The sequence below is a fragment of the Rhodnius prolixus genome, unplaced genomic scaffold (assembly GCF_049639745.1).
Source record: "Rhodnius prolixus isolate KJV_2025 unplaced genomic scaffold, Rpr scaffold_5, whole genome shotgun sequence".
Lineage (NCBI taxonomy): Eukaryota > Metazoa > Arthropoda > Insecta > Hemiptera > Reduviidae > Rhodnius > Rhodnius prolixus.
Window position 1 is genome coordinate 40,908,042 of NW_027411624.1, and position 19,465 is coordinate 40,927,506.

A 19,465-nucleotide genomic window follows, 5' to 3' on the forward strand; every position below is an offset into this window, starting at 1 on the left:
TTAGAATTGAAATGATTGGTGCGAGAAAAAGTCGTTTTGGGTGGTCGTACAAGAGTTTTAGCTTCTCTTATTCAAGGAAGTAGGAGAAATTTTGTTATTGTACTTCCGAAAATACCATTTTGTGGTGTGGAATTTGCCATATTTTAAGATTATCTCGCAAATTAAGCCTCAGATTTTTTAAACACTTTTTATATCCATTACAAACATATATTATACATTTGCAACTTTTACAGAAAACATCTATCCTAGAAATTCAATTAGAAGTACTCCTTTAAGAATAAGTAAATGTCCATCTTCTAATGTGAAAAGAATTAAAGGTGACTTGAAATTTGAAGAAAATTTATGTTAAAAGCTTTTAAGTGTAGTAATAGTCTTGAGAGCATTCATTCAAGTTATATTTTTTTAAATAGCTTTTCATCATCCATTTCATCCGTCCCTAAATAGTTAATAATTTAGCTGTTAGTGAAGCTAATTTTATAAATTTAGCCGTTCACAAAATCAAGCGTGTGCGGTGGGGGCAAGCCAAAGCACATACTCTATGTACTTTTCAACATTTTTACAGGCCGTACAGTTCCCAAATAAAATGAAAAAAAACAAGATCTCTTAAACTGCGATAATTGAAGGTCGAGTGACTTTTATTAGGCTAGGATTTCTCGCAGGATTATGAAGATCATTCAAGAAGTGGCTAGACCTCTAAGGGATATTAAATGTTAAACACGTACAATTATTGTCAGTTTTATTTTATTTTGTGATCTTCAATGCAGTAATGCATATTTCCAGTAAAAAATAAATAAAACACGTTTTCTTAAGACAAAAGAAAATGAAGAAAGTGACTTTTGAAATTGGTATACTTATCATGTTACCGACTGCTGCCATCCCGGCTGCCTACGAAGTCTTTAAATTGACTAGTGCTAGTGCACTCTTAGCTCTGACCTGTAGCAAGTATGCTCTGCTACACTTTCCATCACCGAACAGTGAAATATAAGAAGCTCCTAGAAAAAGAAAATTTAAGGGCCACAGAACCTGGAGTCGAACCTAGGATCTCCGAATTGGAATCTAATATACCGTAACCTCTCAGCTAAGGACTTAAAACTAAAAATAGGTAATTTATTGTTTTCCTTTTTGAGTGCCAAATTTTCCAATAACTTCCTTATTAAAAATCAGGAATTACACAAGATTTCGTTAAGTGGAAAGCATTTTGAAGCGATACGGTCGGAAATTACTAATTAAAGCCTTGTTTTCTTTATACAAAAGACATTTTTTGGTAGTTTCCACTTTCAAGCCTAAACTGGAGATTTTAGATGAAAATAAAAGGAATTTTAGTCTCCAGAGGCATACTTGGTTTTTAATTTCAAAATGAATTTTTTTATTACAGATCTTTTATAGAACATTCAAAATTGATTTGTTCCACTAAATTATATCATTATGCAAATAAAATCAAACTAATACATAATTAAAACTCATTTTTTTCTAGTTCAAGAATTATTCAAGGAAAAATTTCGTGTATTTATTCAATTACAGCCGTAGTAACGAGGAACACAGCTAGCGATGAACTTGCCGCGGCTACTTTTGCTGATAATTGTGGTGTTTGTTTACTCAGCATTTGGGGTAAGATTTGTATTTTTTTTTATATCTCTCGTTTAGTTACTTATTTGTACTTATTCAAAATTTCAATGAGATTGTTGGAAGAACATTCCTGCGATTTTCGCTTCCTGAAATTCCCATAGTTTTTGCCTTTCTACTTTATCTTCAAACTCCTATTTTCAAAAACATCTTTACATTTTAACTTACATTTTAAACAGTTTACAAAAACAAATATATTGCAATGATCCTAAAAAAATTAGAGTGATGTCTACCTCCATTCTGTCTTATAACTGGCCTAAAACTAATTCTGCAAGCAATGTTCATTCGATTTATTTCATTAATATGTTAGTTATAGAACCGTTCGCAAGTATAGTTGATTATCACAATATCTCATAACGATATCGCCAATTGTAGAGAAGTCTCATTTTGTAATTAATAGGAAGAGATTAATTTAGGTGGTCGAAAACTTGGAACTGTGTTGTGGAGCCATTGGATAAAGATGATAAATAATATATAAGTGGTAAAACTGAGAATTTTTACAAACAACACTAGATAAGAGAGTCTATTCTCCCATCGGCAATAAATGTGTTTATATTAAATTAAATCCTTGGAATTACCATCGATAAACTTTTCAAGTAATAGTTTTAGAACGTCCAGTGACAGACACAGACCATTTTATAAAAATCGCTTTTTCGGAACTAAGAGACCTTAAAGCGGATATTTCCGACGAAATCTAAGTATTAATATTATCACAATACATTTCTTACGTATTTCAAAAAAGCAATAAAAATCGTAGAAAGTTAGAAGCAGAAAAACAACGGTACAGATAGTGTAAAAGATACTCTTAGATAAAACAGTCAAATAAAAGATTTAAGGGGCTCTGCAAAGTACATAATACCAGTGAGAAGTAGACATGGAATATATATATATACATTAGAGAATCGAAAATAGGCGATTCCTTTACTTTTCCTTTTTAAGAAAAAATAAGTGATGATTTTCAACACACTTTTCTTGACAGAAATTTAATATAAAAAAATTATATTTGTAACCAAATATTTTCTGTTTCAAAATCATATTTGTCATGAGAAACCATGTTTCCAAGGAGACAGTGAACTACGTGATACCGATGAAGATCCTTCTAGCTGATGGTACAAAAGAAGTTGGCCGAAATTTTCGCTAACAAGAAGTAATGGAGTTCCAGACGAAAGGGTAAAAAGAAGTACAAACACACCAAAAGTACCTACATCTGAAGATAGCCATACAATATTTACAGTTAGATTACCTCATAACACTTCCAAAGTTTTTGTAATCTATAAAAAACCAAATCAAAAGATCCAGAATCAACAAAAATACAACTGGCTTAGCTCCGATGAAATGATACTTGAAATTAATCAATAGTAATTGCAGTACCACCAAAACCAATAAAATCTAATCCAAATGTTAAAACTAAAATGCCTGCAATTAGATTAGATTATTTTGTGCTGTAGTTCCCTGATCAGTTCTTAAAATCTCCGTCTGATTGTTCTTGGATAACAATAAATCCCGTTCTGACTAGAACCTAAAACCTTTGAAAAGTATCCTACTATTCCCTCGCTCTCTGCTATTCCATAAATTATAAATCTGCCACAGTAACCTCAGTTTTCTAAAGTACTAACAAGCATCGGATCCTAAAACTATGAAAAACTGGCCAAAAAAGGCTTTTTTTGCTATAACTTCGTCGCATTTTTTCCCAAATTCTATTAACCTTAGAAATGATTTAAGAAAAAGAAGTAAGTTCCATAATTACTGGAAGTTGATATTTAATCCAGAATTAAGTTTTATTCATATCTTGGAAAGTAAATTAAGCTCTACAAGATTACAAGTTCCTTACTTTACTGTCTTAACGTAATGGTGAGAAACATTCTCAAGTTTTAGTTTCCAGATGTCTGGTGAGGGCAGGGTTGATGGTGAACGGTTTTAGATTACTGATATGCTCCAACGAATTCCATGCTCTCACTGGATGATGCTGTGGAAATTAAGACTGCTTGTATGTTACATCAAGAAATATGTCTTTACCCAATTATGGATAATCTTCCTTATTAAAAATTTTACTACGTCCATCAACATAGAAGTATGCATTTTGAAGAAGAAAACTTTTGATAGAAGTATGTATTTTGAAGCATAGAAATATTTGGAATTGTATATTACAGGTTTTCATTAGATTTAATTTCGTTCATCATATTTTTAAGTGTTAACTATATTGTCTCAAGACTCATCTATTGGATCCAAAAACATTTTTTTATCGTTTTTAATGAGGAGTGGATTTAACTTCTTTATTTTTATTTCATATTAGTTTGTTAAAAATAAATTAATTATAAACGTGCTTTAATCTCTTTACTAATTCATTTTATTCTGTGATTTCATTTTTTCGGATTTGCACATTATAAAAAATATATTCGGTTAATAGCAAAAACTTCTTCTTTATTTGGCTTAAATAATTATTTCAGTATCTCAGAAATTACCTCATAGAATAATTACCTAAGTATTTGTGATATCTAATATTATCGTCTTACCAAGAACCATGCAATAACTTATTATTGAATCGTTTCTATGAGGTATTACGGAATGAATTCGGAAAAATGATAGTGCAAAACTTTAATCTAGTGCCTAGTCTCATTGATGTATTCAAAACTTTTCTTATTTTCTTGTTAATTGTTAATTCAGTTTTTGCTGATTGGTTCATGCTTATAATTGGAATAGTTAATTATTATTATTGGTTTAACCGAAAACAAAACACTGTCCGGAGGATTGCGGTGCCCTGGAAAAAGCTCTATGTGCCAATGACCTTTGATGATGACACAGCATAAAAGACAATCTAAATACGTACATATATACCTTACCTAGTAAATAGAATAAGATCAGCTATTTCGCTGTCTAAAATTCTGTGGATTTCACTGGTTTAAAATGCAGTTCCGCAAATCTGAACTAGGGAACTATTATTAATAAGTAATGCAACAAAACTTTAATAAGTAATGCAAGAAAATAAGTTAAAGCATTTTAAGGGTATTTTGTGATCCACCGAGCCTATTGGCGAAAACCTGTTGGCTGTTCAGAGAGAGAGACGCCCAATCTAGGTGACGACTCTGGGAGGTTTTCAGCCAGTAGAGAAAGACTTAACTGATGCAACATATACGTCCATCTCAATAGCTTTGGCTAAAGCAAACACTTCTAACGTAGCTGAATGGTAAAATGGTTGCACTAGTTGGTGGATCTAACGTTGCTAACACGGATTTATCGAGCTCCTATTAGGGCAATTTACGACAAATTTAGGAACAAGGATCGGATCGCTGCTTTATACATTTATTGAACTCTGACCTTTGTAGTATTGACTTTGTAGCAATCCTGGTTTGCTTTCAGGAACTTAGCATATGCCGAGACTGGATTTCGAGGTTGACTTGCCTATTCACACTGGAATAGCTCCGCTAGTAAATTTGTTTAATTATCTGTAATACTGACAGAAATTTTGAACTCTACTAAACAGGATTTACCGTAGTGGAACATCCTTCCGCTGATACTTCTCCGGAAATATAGCTTTTTGTTCTACTTTACAAATAGTACTTTACTTTAACTAATTCAATGATTTACTCTTTTTTTGTCTTTTTTATTTTTCGTAAAACTGCTAGTAATGCAATAAAACGTTTTCTCCTGATTTCGAAACGGTATAAAACATTTTGTTTCGTTGCGACAAAATACATAAAGAGAAATAAAAATAAACACTGAGATGAAAGTGATTTATAGATAGGTACAGTGGTTTGCAAGGCTATGAGAGTAAGTTTCACATCATCTTTGCAGGACTTACGCTTAACGTACAGCATCTCTATTCACTGTAAAACTAACATTTGGTTATGTAGATATTTTCCAGGACCCTCAGAAATACCCCAACATGCTCTTTTGGCGGGACTCCTGCCCTCGTGTCTTCTTCAACAACTGTTCTTTTCCTTGCACAGATCTGGTGCGCTACCTTGGGCGCAACATAGACAAATGAATCACATGGAACCCACATCCTAGACTTTATCAATGGCAAGCAATGACAAAACTTGCGTAACCTGTTTACAGTCTACTTGGAAGACGCTCCTTAATTGCTTAATTAACGTTAAAACGATTGATATACAATACTATCCTGTAAAAACAAAACCTAAAAAAAAGTACGAACTGTACAGACATTCTCAATCAAAACTACTGTCAACAGATAGCTCAACGCTTCATACTGTTCTCTGAAGTTACTGTAATCTTTTCGTTCAGTATCTTGCCACCTCTGTCATTCTTGTCAATGTACCTCGCTAGTGGCCTACCGGACTTCTTTGACGTCTGAAGTTCATCATTGATTTCCCGTTGGCTAGTTTCTTGCCACCTGCTTATCACGCACTACGTATTCTTTACTCATATCTACTTACTGTACATATTTATGTACAGATTGCTAATTGCTAAATTAATAAATAATATTTTTTCTAAGACAGAATCTTTCGAAATAAATCCTGAAAATCCTGAATTCGCTTCCATCCGTAGGGGGAAAGTATGGACTAGCCACTTCTTCAAGGAACTTGGGTGTCCCTGCGGATATACCCCAGTCTAACAAGACTCACATCTCCAAACACTTCTGGCCAGAACCAATTTTATTTCAATTTTAAAGTTTAGTTACATATTTAATCAATATTAATATTTAATTTAATTGGTATTATGCTGTCATCTTATTCTGCACTAACCGGGGATATTCATTTGTTCCGAACATTTGTAGCTCCATAATCTTTTTAAGGCTAAGTAATTCAAGAATTTAGAAGAATTAACAGCAGTTATCAAAGAATTGTTATCGACAAGTAGGGATCTATCAGTTCGGCCAAAGATGGTACGAATAAGTTTTCCACTAATTTTGATAATTATTAGGATTTCTGATTCAGCTAGGAAAATCTATGAATTTGGAAGAATATTATAATGTTTACTTGTTTTTTTATATTCATACTATGTATGAATGAATTGACTTATTACATTAATTCGTTAGTGATGTCAACATTTAAAAGTAATTAAACGTTTTTAGCAGCAAAGGAAAGCCATAAATTTTTAACAATTAATTTATTAAAATTAATTTATTAAAAACATGAAAAAAAATATAATAAAAATAGGAATTGATGATCGCGAATTGACGCAACAAAAGATCGGCAGATATTTTATTTATTTGCAAATATTTATTAACAACTAAATAATTTGTTAATTTTCCTTAGCTAAAATTTTCTTAAACTTGAAAATAGTACGTTTTAATTTGTTTAACAAGGGAAACCGATCAGTACAAACGAGTATTGATACCTATTATTTTTATTTATTTATTAAAATTTACAAAATAATTTGAAAATATATTTTAATAGACTGACCTTAATGGAAGATGAATATTTTAACCATTATATTTGGATTTGAACAAAAAATATGCACTTTTTTTTTTTGTAGTGATTAAATAAAAAATAATAATAAATAATATAAAAAAATTATACAATGTATTAAAAATAAAGTTTATTGATAATAAATTTAATAAAAATAAACACCACCACAAAAATAATAAAAATTTAAAATTGGTAACACCCACTTATAAAGCCCCGGGATTTTACTGTCAGCTGTACTACTGAACACCCGACCAACTGAGTGAAACGTTCGGACCCTCTGGGGTAATATTATAGTGGGGAGAAGTTCTCGTCTGGCGCACAGTCATCCGCCAGTCTACAACAAACTGTAGGGTTCTAGACAGAGAGAGAAGAGTGAGAGAGAGAGAGAGAGAGAGAGAGATTTAAGCCCTTTCAAAATTGTTTGATCCAAGCTCTTTGTTAATGCTTGCACTCCTGATACTAAGGTTGGAAAATAGTCGACCGCCTCCAAGGCAAAAGCCGCCTCCAAAAGTGGGTGGTGGCTGAGGGTTTTAAGATTGTACCTACCCCCATTCGCCCACCCTTTATCATTCAACCCTTACTCGGTTGGTACTACAGTTTCGTTTCATGTACTTCTACCCATGGTAACATCCCTCTGGCTATTTTTCCCGTTGATTAAATGTTGGTGGCATAGTGTGTTCGGAGGCTTGGTGTGTCATTAACCCATTTACTTGTCGCTGCTTACGCTCCTTGTTTCTCCAACTTGGAATCAGCAAAATAATGGAAAGGAGAAAAAAAACCATAATTTTGTTTTATAGTCTTATTTTTAGATTAGTCTTTTTATAGACTTAGTTTTTATAGACGACGTTTTTGAGGACTAAATTAAGAGCAGTTTTAATCGAATAAGATAGCAAAATAACTAAAGTCTCTTTCACAAGAACTAGATTTACATCAATGTTCCTCTTAAGCTCTTCAAGATACTGCCTTAAGAAAGACCTGAGACTTTTCCTCATTTACATGCATGCACATAACTGAAAAGATAAATGCAGGGACCCTAATTATGTATTCCAACGATTAACCTTTACGACCAGGATGTCAAAGTAACAAAAAGCTTTGAAGATAAACGTGTGATCATGTCAAAAACTGAAACGTGGTTTCCAGATAACATTGTGGCACTATGTGTGAATAAAACATTTAATGTCATGGTAGCTATTTACTTATAAACAATTTAACTACATAACTATTTACTCAGGTATCGTTTAGGAAGTAAAACTTTTCCATTTTTCAGGCAAATAACAGCGCCGAAGACGGGCCTCCTTCGAGACTTACGATTGATTCCCTAACTGGACATTATGACAGCAGGAAAAAAAGGCTATATCTACCATTAGGGGTTTAGTTCAGTTTGTTTTGACAACTATCTCAGGTGGTAGGGCTGGTACCCTAGTATTTATTGGATTTCCGCTGGTTTTCTTGGTGTTCCATTAGGCTCTTATAAGAGCCAAGGGTAGCATAAGGCAGCACCACTTCCCAAAGGCAAACAAAAATAATACTCGAAATTAAGGAACCCTCAGAAAATGTCTCATATTTATCTTGCAGTAGTATCTTGTTTAAATAGATTCTGTGTTTTGTTTTGAATAGTTTACTGATTCTATTATAAACTATTTATTTAAACAATATTTGTTGGAATGAATTAAATTACTAACACATTGCAAATAATGTTTAAATCTGTTTCCACCACCAACCAAGGAGTTTGGTGTGTTTAGCCATGGAAACGTGCACAATAGGCAAATAGGATATTACTTTTAGGGCGGAAGGATGTTTGGTCGATAGTAAGCGGTACTCTGTGGCAAGACACCGTGAATTTTATTTTGTAATGGGAACACTTCCTTTTGCTTGAAAGTAGTAATTCTTCTTCTTCTTCTTTTTTTTATTAAGATCGTGGAAATTTGTTGAAATTAAGTTTTCACACAAAAAAAACATGCCACTAAGTAAGAAGAAGTGGTTTTTATATTTGCTTGTTTTTATATTTTTATGTGACGAATGAAAACACAAATTATCAAAAAAAGAAAAGCAGTTCTATGGTTTATGGAAAATGTTAAATCATGTTTGAATAAATTAATCGTTGTTTTCAATTCAAACTTCTCATTTTCGTAGGCATACTGATGAGGAATTATTTATCCTACTGTTCCTTTATCTTCTTTTTATGGTTCGATATTTCTCTTTATCAATGAGTAAGGTGAAAGAAACACGCATTCCAGAGGCCTACAGTGCTTCAGAAAAGCTTTCGGACCCTAATGAACTCAAAAGCAATGAAAACTCAAATTTCTGAAAGCTGCAAACGATCGCAGATTATTAGGAGTAAGAAAAAATGAAAAAAAAAAACTGGCTAAAAAATCACAAAACTTAAACATACTATAATCAATCTTAAACACCTTTAACATTTTCTTTAACCTCCAGTTTTACTGTATAAATAATTAATTTTTAATAACAGTATTGACTTTTTGATGTCGTAACAATACTTGCTAAAACTCTTAACAATAATATAGAGCGCCTATTTAATTTTTTTAAATTATCGATTAGAATTAAAAAATATATTATATTCGGTAAATCCTTTCAAAAATTGAATACATTCAAATTTCCAGGAATAAGAGAAGGTGAAAAAATAAAAGTATTAAACCACCCCATTTCTATTTACTAATTAGGTGTACGTTCACATTAGTGAGGGCGTGGCCTATTTGAAAAAGGGGTGTGCAATAATACTAGCTCTCTATTGGCCAACAAGACCGCCTACACTTCTGTACGCCACTGTAATTGGTCAATACTTTATTGTTAATTATTCCTACAATAAATACTATTGAAATCGTTCATATTAATTTTCCCACATAGGTATTTCATGAATTATCAAAAAATACAATAAAAACTTTTCTCAACAAATTTAATAAAAAATAAATTTTTATATTAAAATATTTTAGTTATACTTTTAATAATTAAACTAATAACCAAAAATGGAAATAATTTTATTTTATCGAAAAATGAATAATCGATAATAGGGCATTGTAAATCGGCCATTTTGTGCTTAGATTACAACATGGCTGCTCATCCAGTGTTTTTGTGCAGAACACCAGTTCATAATCTGCTAATTGTTGCACAGTATTAGAAAGAATTATCAAGATACTTGAAAATATATCTAGCAATACTTCTGTGAACTGATTGGATTTAAAACCGCAGTTCTAGGGACTGATTTTCTAAGAATAATATGAAATCTTGGTTGAACAGTAGCTTATTCCACTTGATTGCTAGCTCAGCATTGCTGGAGATGATTACCCTAAAGTTGTTAATTTCTTAGGACGTAAGTAAGTACTTAAATTTCTCTTATAATGATTTTCATAAATCTTAACCGAAAATTAGCCAAAACCCCATCACAATTCACGTACGTTTAATTTTAAAAATCACTTATTAGGATTGCCGTCAGATTCGCTTCTTGTTCGAAAGATTGGTTTCGGTACAAACGGTGAACAATTTTACCTGCTTCATGAAGTTCGAAATTTCATTCCGTTTCGAAGTCATTAACTCCGTGTTGGGTTTTGGTAATTTTGTTGAGTAAAATCTTTAAAAATTTGATCCTTGTACTAAATACTTCTATATTTCACAGGTTTGTTATATGTATATTATTCTTGAGGATCATGATCAATTTAAAAAAAGGCTTCGCCAGAAACTATTTATATGTGAGTTTTACAAAGTTTCTTTGATGCACATTTTTCTTATGTTTTTGACCAGTTTCTTAGACTTTCATCTGTCATCTCAGTGTTTTTGCTACACTTACTGATTGCTGAGTTTACTGTGGCTTATTGAGTCAGCAAGGGTAATGAGAGACGGAAACGCAAGTAAAATCGTAATCTCAACAATAAACCTATAATCTACGTTTAATGATCGACAAAAATCGGACAGGGATACAAGAAATATGCATGCTATGACGAACAAAATCGAAAATAGTATCCAGCTCTGCGAACCTAAACACATTTTCCAAAAAAAAAAAAATCCTAATTTGCAATCATTTACTACGTTAATAAAACTAAAGTATGAACGTGTCGTACATTTAAATTTATTTTTTATGAGTAGAACAAGACTTCACACGATTTAAATGTTCGGTGTTTAGGTTCGCAGAACTTTCGAGATTTAAGATTTAGGTGGTGTGAGTGTTCGTTCACACCTAGTTTTTCTCGCCGTCAAAACGTGCCCATTTGATTGGCGCGAAGATAATGAGAATGAAAGTGATGGCTTGGACATTGTGTAAATAGATGGATTGAGGTGTCATCCAACTCCACATACTACTGACACAGGTATTAATTGCTCCACCTGTTCCTGACATAATGTTATAAACGATCTGACTGTACTACTGAACTTCAATCCAACAACAAGTTTACTTCAATTCCCATTGTATTTTGATATATTATATCTAAAATATTATTTATAATTAACAAATTTTTATTGATTATTTAAAAAAAATAAATAAACATTATTTATTCCTGTTTTAGTTTAGGGTGAGAGTCGTAAGCAATGTGCCCGTTTTCTAGTACTGGGTTTAGTGTTTAGAGGTGAAGCTTTACTTTAGAAGTGAAGCCAGGAGATTGGAGCTCAGACTGGGAGCTAACTTCTGAGGAAACACCAATAATTTACAAGTAATTATTAATCTTTATGATTGCAATTTTATTCTATTTTCTCTAAATTTTAATTGAAAAAAATATTGCCGAATTTCCATCTAACTGAAAATAAATTTTTCATACTTTAAAGATATTCAAATCAATTTTAAGCCAAAACGTCAAACATTTTTCCAATTCTTTCTCTACCTTACAACCGCCTCTGAACCACGCAGTGGCAAAAGCTTAAATTAATTACTTCATTAATAATAACCATCAATGTTTGGCGAGATTTTTTTAATTAAAAAAGAAAAAAAGATTGTTAATTGTCAATTTCAGCTGGTGAACTGTGCACTAGGTATCTTTAGGGCTTATACTTATTAAAAATTATTTATGAAAATGAATATTAAAATTTGTTTTACGTTGTTACCATCAAAAGGTTATTGTGTCTTTTGTCCTGACCATTTAGTGACTCTAAATACTCCACTACCTAAATGATCAGAACACAAGACACACTTACCTTTGATGTTAACAACGTAAAACAAATTATAATTGTTAATTAATTAACGCTGAAGCTGATCTCTGGTCTCTAGGTCAAAAGCTTGGCCAAAAATAAATAAAAAAATATGACAGAAATAAGCAATAATCTTTTCTTTCTTAAATTATTTTGCATAATTCTTATCAGAATAAATCTTTTTATAAAATCGATTGTATTGTATTGTAAATTAATTGAATAGATTTTAAATTTTTAAATTTTACTTACAAACTCAATAAAATCCTTTAGTAAGGAGTTGTCCTCGCAATAATAAATACAAACTAAATAAGTTGAAAGCGTATGAATAAAATTTAATTTAAATTAACAATATAACTAAATTATAATGTGTTAAGAAATTAAAGAAGTAACTACTATTCTAAATGCATTTTTAAAGGCTCAGTGACGAATTTGTAAATGTAAAAATATCATTAATAGAAGTGATGCTGCATGTTCCAAAAAATTTACCTGATATAGAAGCATTTTCGTGTGAATCTACTTATTTATTTGCTACTCTCACTTTACAGAAAGATGTGATCAGTTGAATTTGATGAAAGAAGACTTCCTGGCTGGATCAGCTGGAGTAGAGAATCTGCCCACTGGCAACTCTCTCGTTGGAGTTTTTCTTACATTACTGTCGGAGATGGCCAACAAAGTTCGATCGCCGTGGAGGATGATCTGGTATTATTAGGTAGGTTAGTTTTTTGAATCCTGATTAGATCTTATCTGTTTGCAGTAAAGGAATAGATTTAAAGAATATTCTATATTTAGATTTTTGTTCTTTAGTTACCAATGAGATCTTGCGGATAATTATGGGAGAATAGTGTTAAGGACGTGGAATGGAGTATCAGTAATCTGACGAAGTATTTTTGATTGAAAGTCTAGGATTTTTTTGTTTGTTTGTGAATTTGAAATGTTTGGTTGAACGCCACTGTCCCAAGCCCCGTAAGTCAAGATCGATTTGAGTACGCTGCTGTATACTACTTAGTCGTTTGTGTTCCAGCAGTATCTTCAATTGTCTGCCAATTAGTCCGTCGGTTTAAGTTTGTCTTTTTTAGTTCAGTGTGCGGATTTCACATTAGTCGTTGGTCGATGTACATCCTAAGATAGCAAACTATGTTAAACAGGATCTGTACATGGTGCCAAAATAATTAACTCTAAGTGGCTGTAGAACGGCACATTCAAATAACAAATGCAGCCATTTATCTGAGGTAAGGTACTGATTTTAATGCTTTTATTTTCAAAGAAATTCTCCCCAGAAAAAAACTTCTGCCATGACACCTACTCAATTTTATTTTAAATTTCCAGAAAAACAAATAAAAATTATATAGAAAATTTTGACCATACCAGGATTATGAGACAGAAACAAGATTTTTCTTTTAATTGGATAATTGAATACTGAAAATGGTGATAAAAGTTTGGCATCATTAAATCAAAGAAAATGTTTTACTAAGATTCTGTCAGTCTGTGAAATTGTTGATACCGAGATGAATCCCAGACTAATAGAATTGTCAGTAGAGATATATCTGTTTCTCAGACATATATTGAATTAGACATCAATAAGACAGGCTACGATACACATAGGATTTATTATATGAACGAATAAGCTGGGGATTTATTAGATATCTACGTTCATCCAATGTCTAGCGTCTTTCTGTTGGGATAAGTAAGTTATTATTTAAAATGAAATTCCCTTCGATTTTTCCAGTTTTCTCGGATATCTCTAATTATATATATTTATCTCTAATCTTTTTTATATATGTTTTGAGGTCCTATGAATTCCAAAAAAACTTAGAATGAGCTCTTATGCAGTTCTCTAGCTCAAAGTAGGAAAATCGCATCAAGGTAACACTTTATACTTAGTTTAATTGGATTTACTAATAATAACTTAGTAAATCTAGATCTAGCGATGAGTAGGGAAGGGATTAGCTATGAGGTTAGCATACTGGACTCCCACGCGGAGGTCCCGGGTTCGAATCCAGCAGCTGACCCTTAGATTTTCTCTTCCTAGGAGCTTCTTACAGCTCACTGTCCGGTGATGGACAGTGTTGTCTGTAACGAGAGAACACTGTCCGGAGGCCGGCAGTGCACTGGAAAAAGCTCCGGGCGCTAATAGCCTCAGCTGTTGATGCGCAAAAAAAAAAAAAAAAAAAAAAAATAAGTAACGAAAATGAGGTACACTTTTCCGAATAAATTTTTCTCTTAAATATTTCTTTATACTTGGGGAAAACTCATCGCTAGATCTAGAACATTCAGTGGGCCCTATTGAAATATTTTGTTCAAACTTCTGTATTTTTTGAGATTTTAGGGAAAGTTGGTGTAAATGTTGCTGTTTTTATGCTTAGACTGGGATATTTGCCGAGGCGCCTAGCTCCCTTGGTAATGTTGCTATCCCACTTTTTACCTAAGGAAATGCTTTCACTATGAGAATTATTGGAAAATAAAAGTCGTGTCCATTCTTAACAGGTTACTGAGTAACAATAATATTGGAGATATTTAGTAAATTGTTTTAATTACATGTTTGGTCAGTATGTATGGGTAAATAGTTTTGGCTAAATTTTGTTAAAGTAGATGCCATTAGTTGCAACTCTAAAAGATCATTACCGCTAACTGCTCCAGAACTAAGCTTCTTGCAGAACCTCCGCTATCGGTTTTCTGTTACCCCCTGGAAGTCACACCATTTCCTGGCTTTGATTAATGACCATCCACTACTTAAACTTCCTCTAGATAATTTTTTTTTTTTCCTTTCTCTATTAACTTTCCTGTTTGTCTTAACCCACCGCCCCCAAATATATATGTATATAGTTAGTATATATGTATAATGTATTTTTTTTTTTTTTTTTTTTTTTTTTTACATTACAAATAGCTTCACTTAGTATCAGCTTTAATTTGTTTAAAACCTGGCTTCACTTAGTATCAGCTTTAATTCTTCAAAACCTGTCTTAGTTTCTGGCATGTTTTGGCTCGGGAAATTCTTTATTATATTCATTTGAAGTAATGCAGATATGCTAAAGCTCATCAAGATTCTATCTTTGTTTCAGGAGATCATTAAATCCAGCTGTAAGTCCTCGTATTAGGAAGAATAAAGCTAAAATAAAATTAAGATGAGAATAAAAGTAAAAATCAACTTCGAAAGGGTTTCCTACTTCATATACTTCTTTCTGCTTCTTCTTTGGCACTACATTCCATACAGGTTGGTCGAAGTAAAATCGGTAAAAGTATCTTGAGTCCCCTTTGCTCCCCACATTCCATTTTATAACTCCCAGCACCCTCAATCCTCTTCCACAACATCTCCCCAACTCAGTACAAGATTTACGTCAGTTTCCGTCAGTTAAGATTTATTTTTGCGTTCTTACTTTTTTGCTGGATGACCTTTTCGGTTGCCAATTCTGTGACATTCTTTCCAAGTGGACCTTCCACTTCTTCTCCCGTTTTTAATAAACCCTACTATATTATATCTTGATCTCGTTACATCCTGATTAGATCTCATCTTCTAACCGTCTTCTCCTTCTAAACAAGACTGAAAAAATCTCCTAATTAGGTTTGTTACAATTTCCACCTGCTTAAAAGCCTCTACATGGTTGCCATGCTTTGATCTGATGGTTCATTTGCTGGCTCAGTCTAAATCTCGTTCTCTCATGGAAGTACATAAGTAGTAATAGATCTTTCTCGAATTTCTAATCAAATCCCTCTGTTTATAGAAGTCCAAACGTGCTCGTGCTGTCATAAAGAAGAGAAGTTGCCTTGCTTCACAATAGATACCGTTTATATTTAGTCATGTACTTGAAGCAAGAACTCACTTTTAATTTAAGTAAATACAGGTCAACAAATCTTCTGATACGATAAGATTCAACTTCCTACCTACCTACTATGAATTGGTAGTTAACAAAAGATCTCTAAAGATTGGTGGGTTGTCGGTAATTCTATGAAAGCTGATCAAGAGACTCTAGGTTATACCTAAAACTTTCATGGATCTTTCTCGGATTGTTGGTAGGATCCCAAATTATTGGGCATGCCGGGTTTTAAGAAGTCATTTTGAGGTTTATGTCAGATGTTTTAGGAAGAGTTGTTGAGGCTGTTTGGGTTATAATTATTCATTTATTAATTTGTGTTTGTTGGTTTTGTTTCCAAATTAACCATTCGATTCTCAGGGGGGAAAGGACCAGCAGATTGATGTTCCTAACTACCTGAATTCTGTTCGGATTGCTCAAAATAATAATGTAATATTATGATTTCTGGTGAAATTTCCCTTATGGTTATTATCTAATCTTGGATATATACAGATGCGGCATATTTATGAGCATCTAAATGTCGTAAAGAGGATTCAGTCGCTTAGTGCAGGGTTCCTACATTCGCTTGAGTTTTTAATAGGGCACCTTATATGTTGCTTAACGTGAAAAATGACCTAGCAACATTTCCTTAATACATATATTCAATAAATTCCCGTGTAGTAAGTTTTTGAACTGAACTGGGGACCTTTTGTGCGTGCAATTTATTCAAGCGGAATGACTCGAAGAAGAAAAAAAAAAAAGCGGAAATAACTGGTCGACCCAAATAAGAATACAAGCCAATATTGTGCGGAGAGTATGTTGGACCAAACCAAACAGTTCTCATATGGGTGATACACGCCGGACAATAATTCACAATAGAGGTCAGATCTTTCACTCTACTTTTTAGTGGAATAGAGGAGGACGTTTGGTTCGCTACTCCTACTTCCGGTGTCCAGCTGCACACTTCCGGCTGTCTCCCACCAACCAACTATGTCTATCTCCTTTCAAAAAAACATGTTCCTTGCCATTGTCATCTGCTTCGCGTTTTTTTTTTTTATCCTTTGTGCACAAGCATATTTATTGCTTAAATATGTATATTTGTGTTTGTTTGTACAGGGTGTTTTTTTAAGATAAAAATCATGGATATTTGTTTGCAACAAAAGAAAAAGAAAACAAGTTAAAACATGTTCATGCTTTTGAAATATCAGTGCATGAATTAGCTAGCACATCTGCATGAATGTTCTGCACACTTTTGAACAACAAAAAATGAGAACATCATCATTTTCTACTTCAATTGTCAAGGTATTCTTTTTTTTGTAACTGTTCAATCTGCATCAATCAAGGTATTTGAAGGAAAGTAAAATGGCTATTGATGGATGAAAGAATGACGTACCAGAAGCCGATCTTAACCTAAATTTTCATTAAAATAATTTCAAATTGAAAAAAAAAGGCATTCGATGAGTTGAAAATGTGGTTTAGACCATATAATTTGGATATTATCTTAAATTTTATTCGACGTAGTACCATGTATATTGTGAGGTAGATTAATGCTCCAAATTTTCTCATTTTTCGCTTATTTTTTTTTTGTTACACGTTGTCTATACCTTTCTTCTAATTTTCCTTTCACTTCTTTCCAGGTAAAGAAGAGTTCATCAAATTGAAAGAAAATCTTCATTTAGAAGAAGATAAAAAATGTGAAAAAATCTTCTTAGCAAAGTGGATGCTCGTTTGATTGATTTTCCATTTCTAATGAGCGCTGTATACTGTAAATTATTAAGCGCCTGTAAATTATCTGTTCATAAAGATTTAATTTTATTAGTGCAATGTTATTGCCCTAAATAGAGTTAAAACTAGCGAAGCCAAAAATTCCAACTGACATGTGACCATACAAATATATGTATAATAAACATCCGCCATACGGACAAAAGTATCTGTCATTCATTATATATAAATAAAAAAAAAACATTGTAATATATCTTTAAAACATCCTGTTCCAATTTTGTGTAAACATATACTTTTATTTTTAACATTATTTCCTTGTTATAACAGATAGTGTTCATCGGATCTTGCTGCCTTCATTCTTTTTCTTTAATTTCTAAAATTTTCAATTTAGTCAGAGTAAACGGGCATTCAAAATCAAAAATGAAAAAGAGCTATTCTCTCAAAAAAAAAATGCAGCAGAATGTTTAGACATGCAACTGCTAATAATCTTTTTTTCCCATGTCTTACTATCATTAACCAGTTTAGTGTTTATGGCGAAAATATTCGTCATGAAAAAAGTGTAAAATTTTGTGTTTAAACTATTACATTCATCATGCGTTTTCAGTAGTGACCATCAGCAGTTAATTTTGCAATTTTAGTGAAAACTAAAATTTATTTTTCATGTTTTTGGTTCCTGTTTATGTTAATATAAATAAATGAATAATTGTACATGAAATAAATTACGAAAAAATGTAAAGTCATTCTGTTGCAACCCAATTTCATATCAAACATACTCTGGGTTTGACGAATATATTATACACTCTAACAAGATCGAAACAGTTAACTGGTTAAAGAAAGTTTAAAGTTTAAATCGTGACACCATCTTTAATAAAGTTAAAATTAAAAGAGGTGCCGCCAAATTTAAGATATTTAAATTTGTTAGTATAATTTGTTTAACAAAACTTATCATCTATTAAATTTGAATGTTCCGAAAATTGTTTATTACCATTTCTAATAGATTTGTTTAGAGTAAATATTTTCATAAATTGGATACGATCTAATTTTCCAGCATCAGACCACCATTTATTTTATTTTATTTAAAAGAATCAGGGTTTGTACTAACCAGTTTCTAATATTCCTTGTACTATAAAAATACTTAGCTTCAAAACCATCATGTTGTACTGGACAGATATTATATTATAATTCTAGATAATCCAGAATTCTGAGTCTAAACGGAAAATACGAAGTCTCGTTACGGACACCCTGACTTTATTACTAGAATTAATGGTAGCAAACAACTTTTTATATCTAGTAATCTTGTCACAAAATTGTTTAAATTAATTCCTCCAGATTAACTTTCTACCTCTGGTCGTGCTGGAAAAACTAGTGAAAATGAAGATGTGGGAGATCAAAAAAAGAAAAATTGTTGGTAGGGTCGTTATAAAATATGAAGTTTTCCAACAGACAGGGTTAGGAAAAGCTAAAATTAGAAGAAATAAGAAAAAAAGAAGTTAAATAAATAAAAAACAAGCTCGGAAAAAAAAAAAACGAACCGTTGAGACTGCCTCTTCATTTGCATACCCTTGGCAAAAAGCAAAAATAAATTGGGGGAAAAAAAAGTAAGGAGGAAAATTGCAGTGGGAAAATGAGAGAAATCTTTTTATAGTTAAAGAGAGAAAGAGAGCCTCTTTTTACACTCACTCTTGCAGAAGCTTCTAAAAAAATCCACAATCTTAATAAAATTTTAATTAGAAGAGAATGAGGGAGATCAGAATTGATGTTTGAGTGTGAATGGGTTCTTCGTTTATTTTTATATGCTAAGATTTCTTTTTATCTTATTCCCAAGGCCCTCTT

At 32.2% G+C, this 19,465-nt stretch overlaps 1 protein-coding gene across 1 annotated transcript in view; it reads right to left on the reverse strand.

Annotated features, from left to right (window-relative positions):
* The window catches only part of LOC141458143 (uncharacterized), an 85,918-nt gene that overhangs the window by 10,437 nt on the left and 56,016 nt on the right, over positions 1-19,465 (reverse strand). The window lies entirely within an intron of this gene.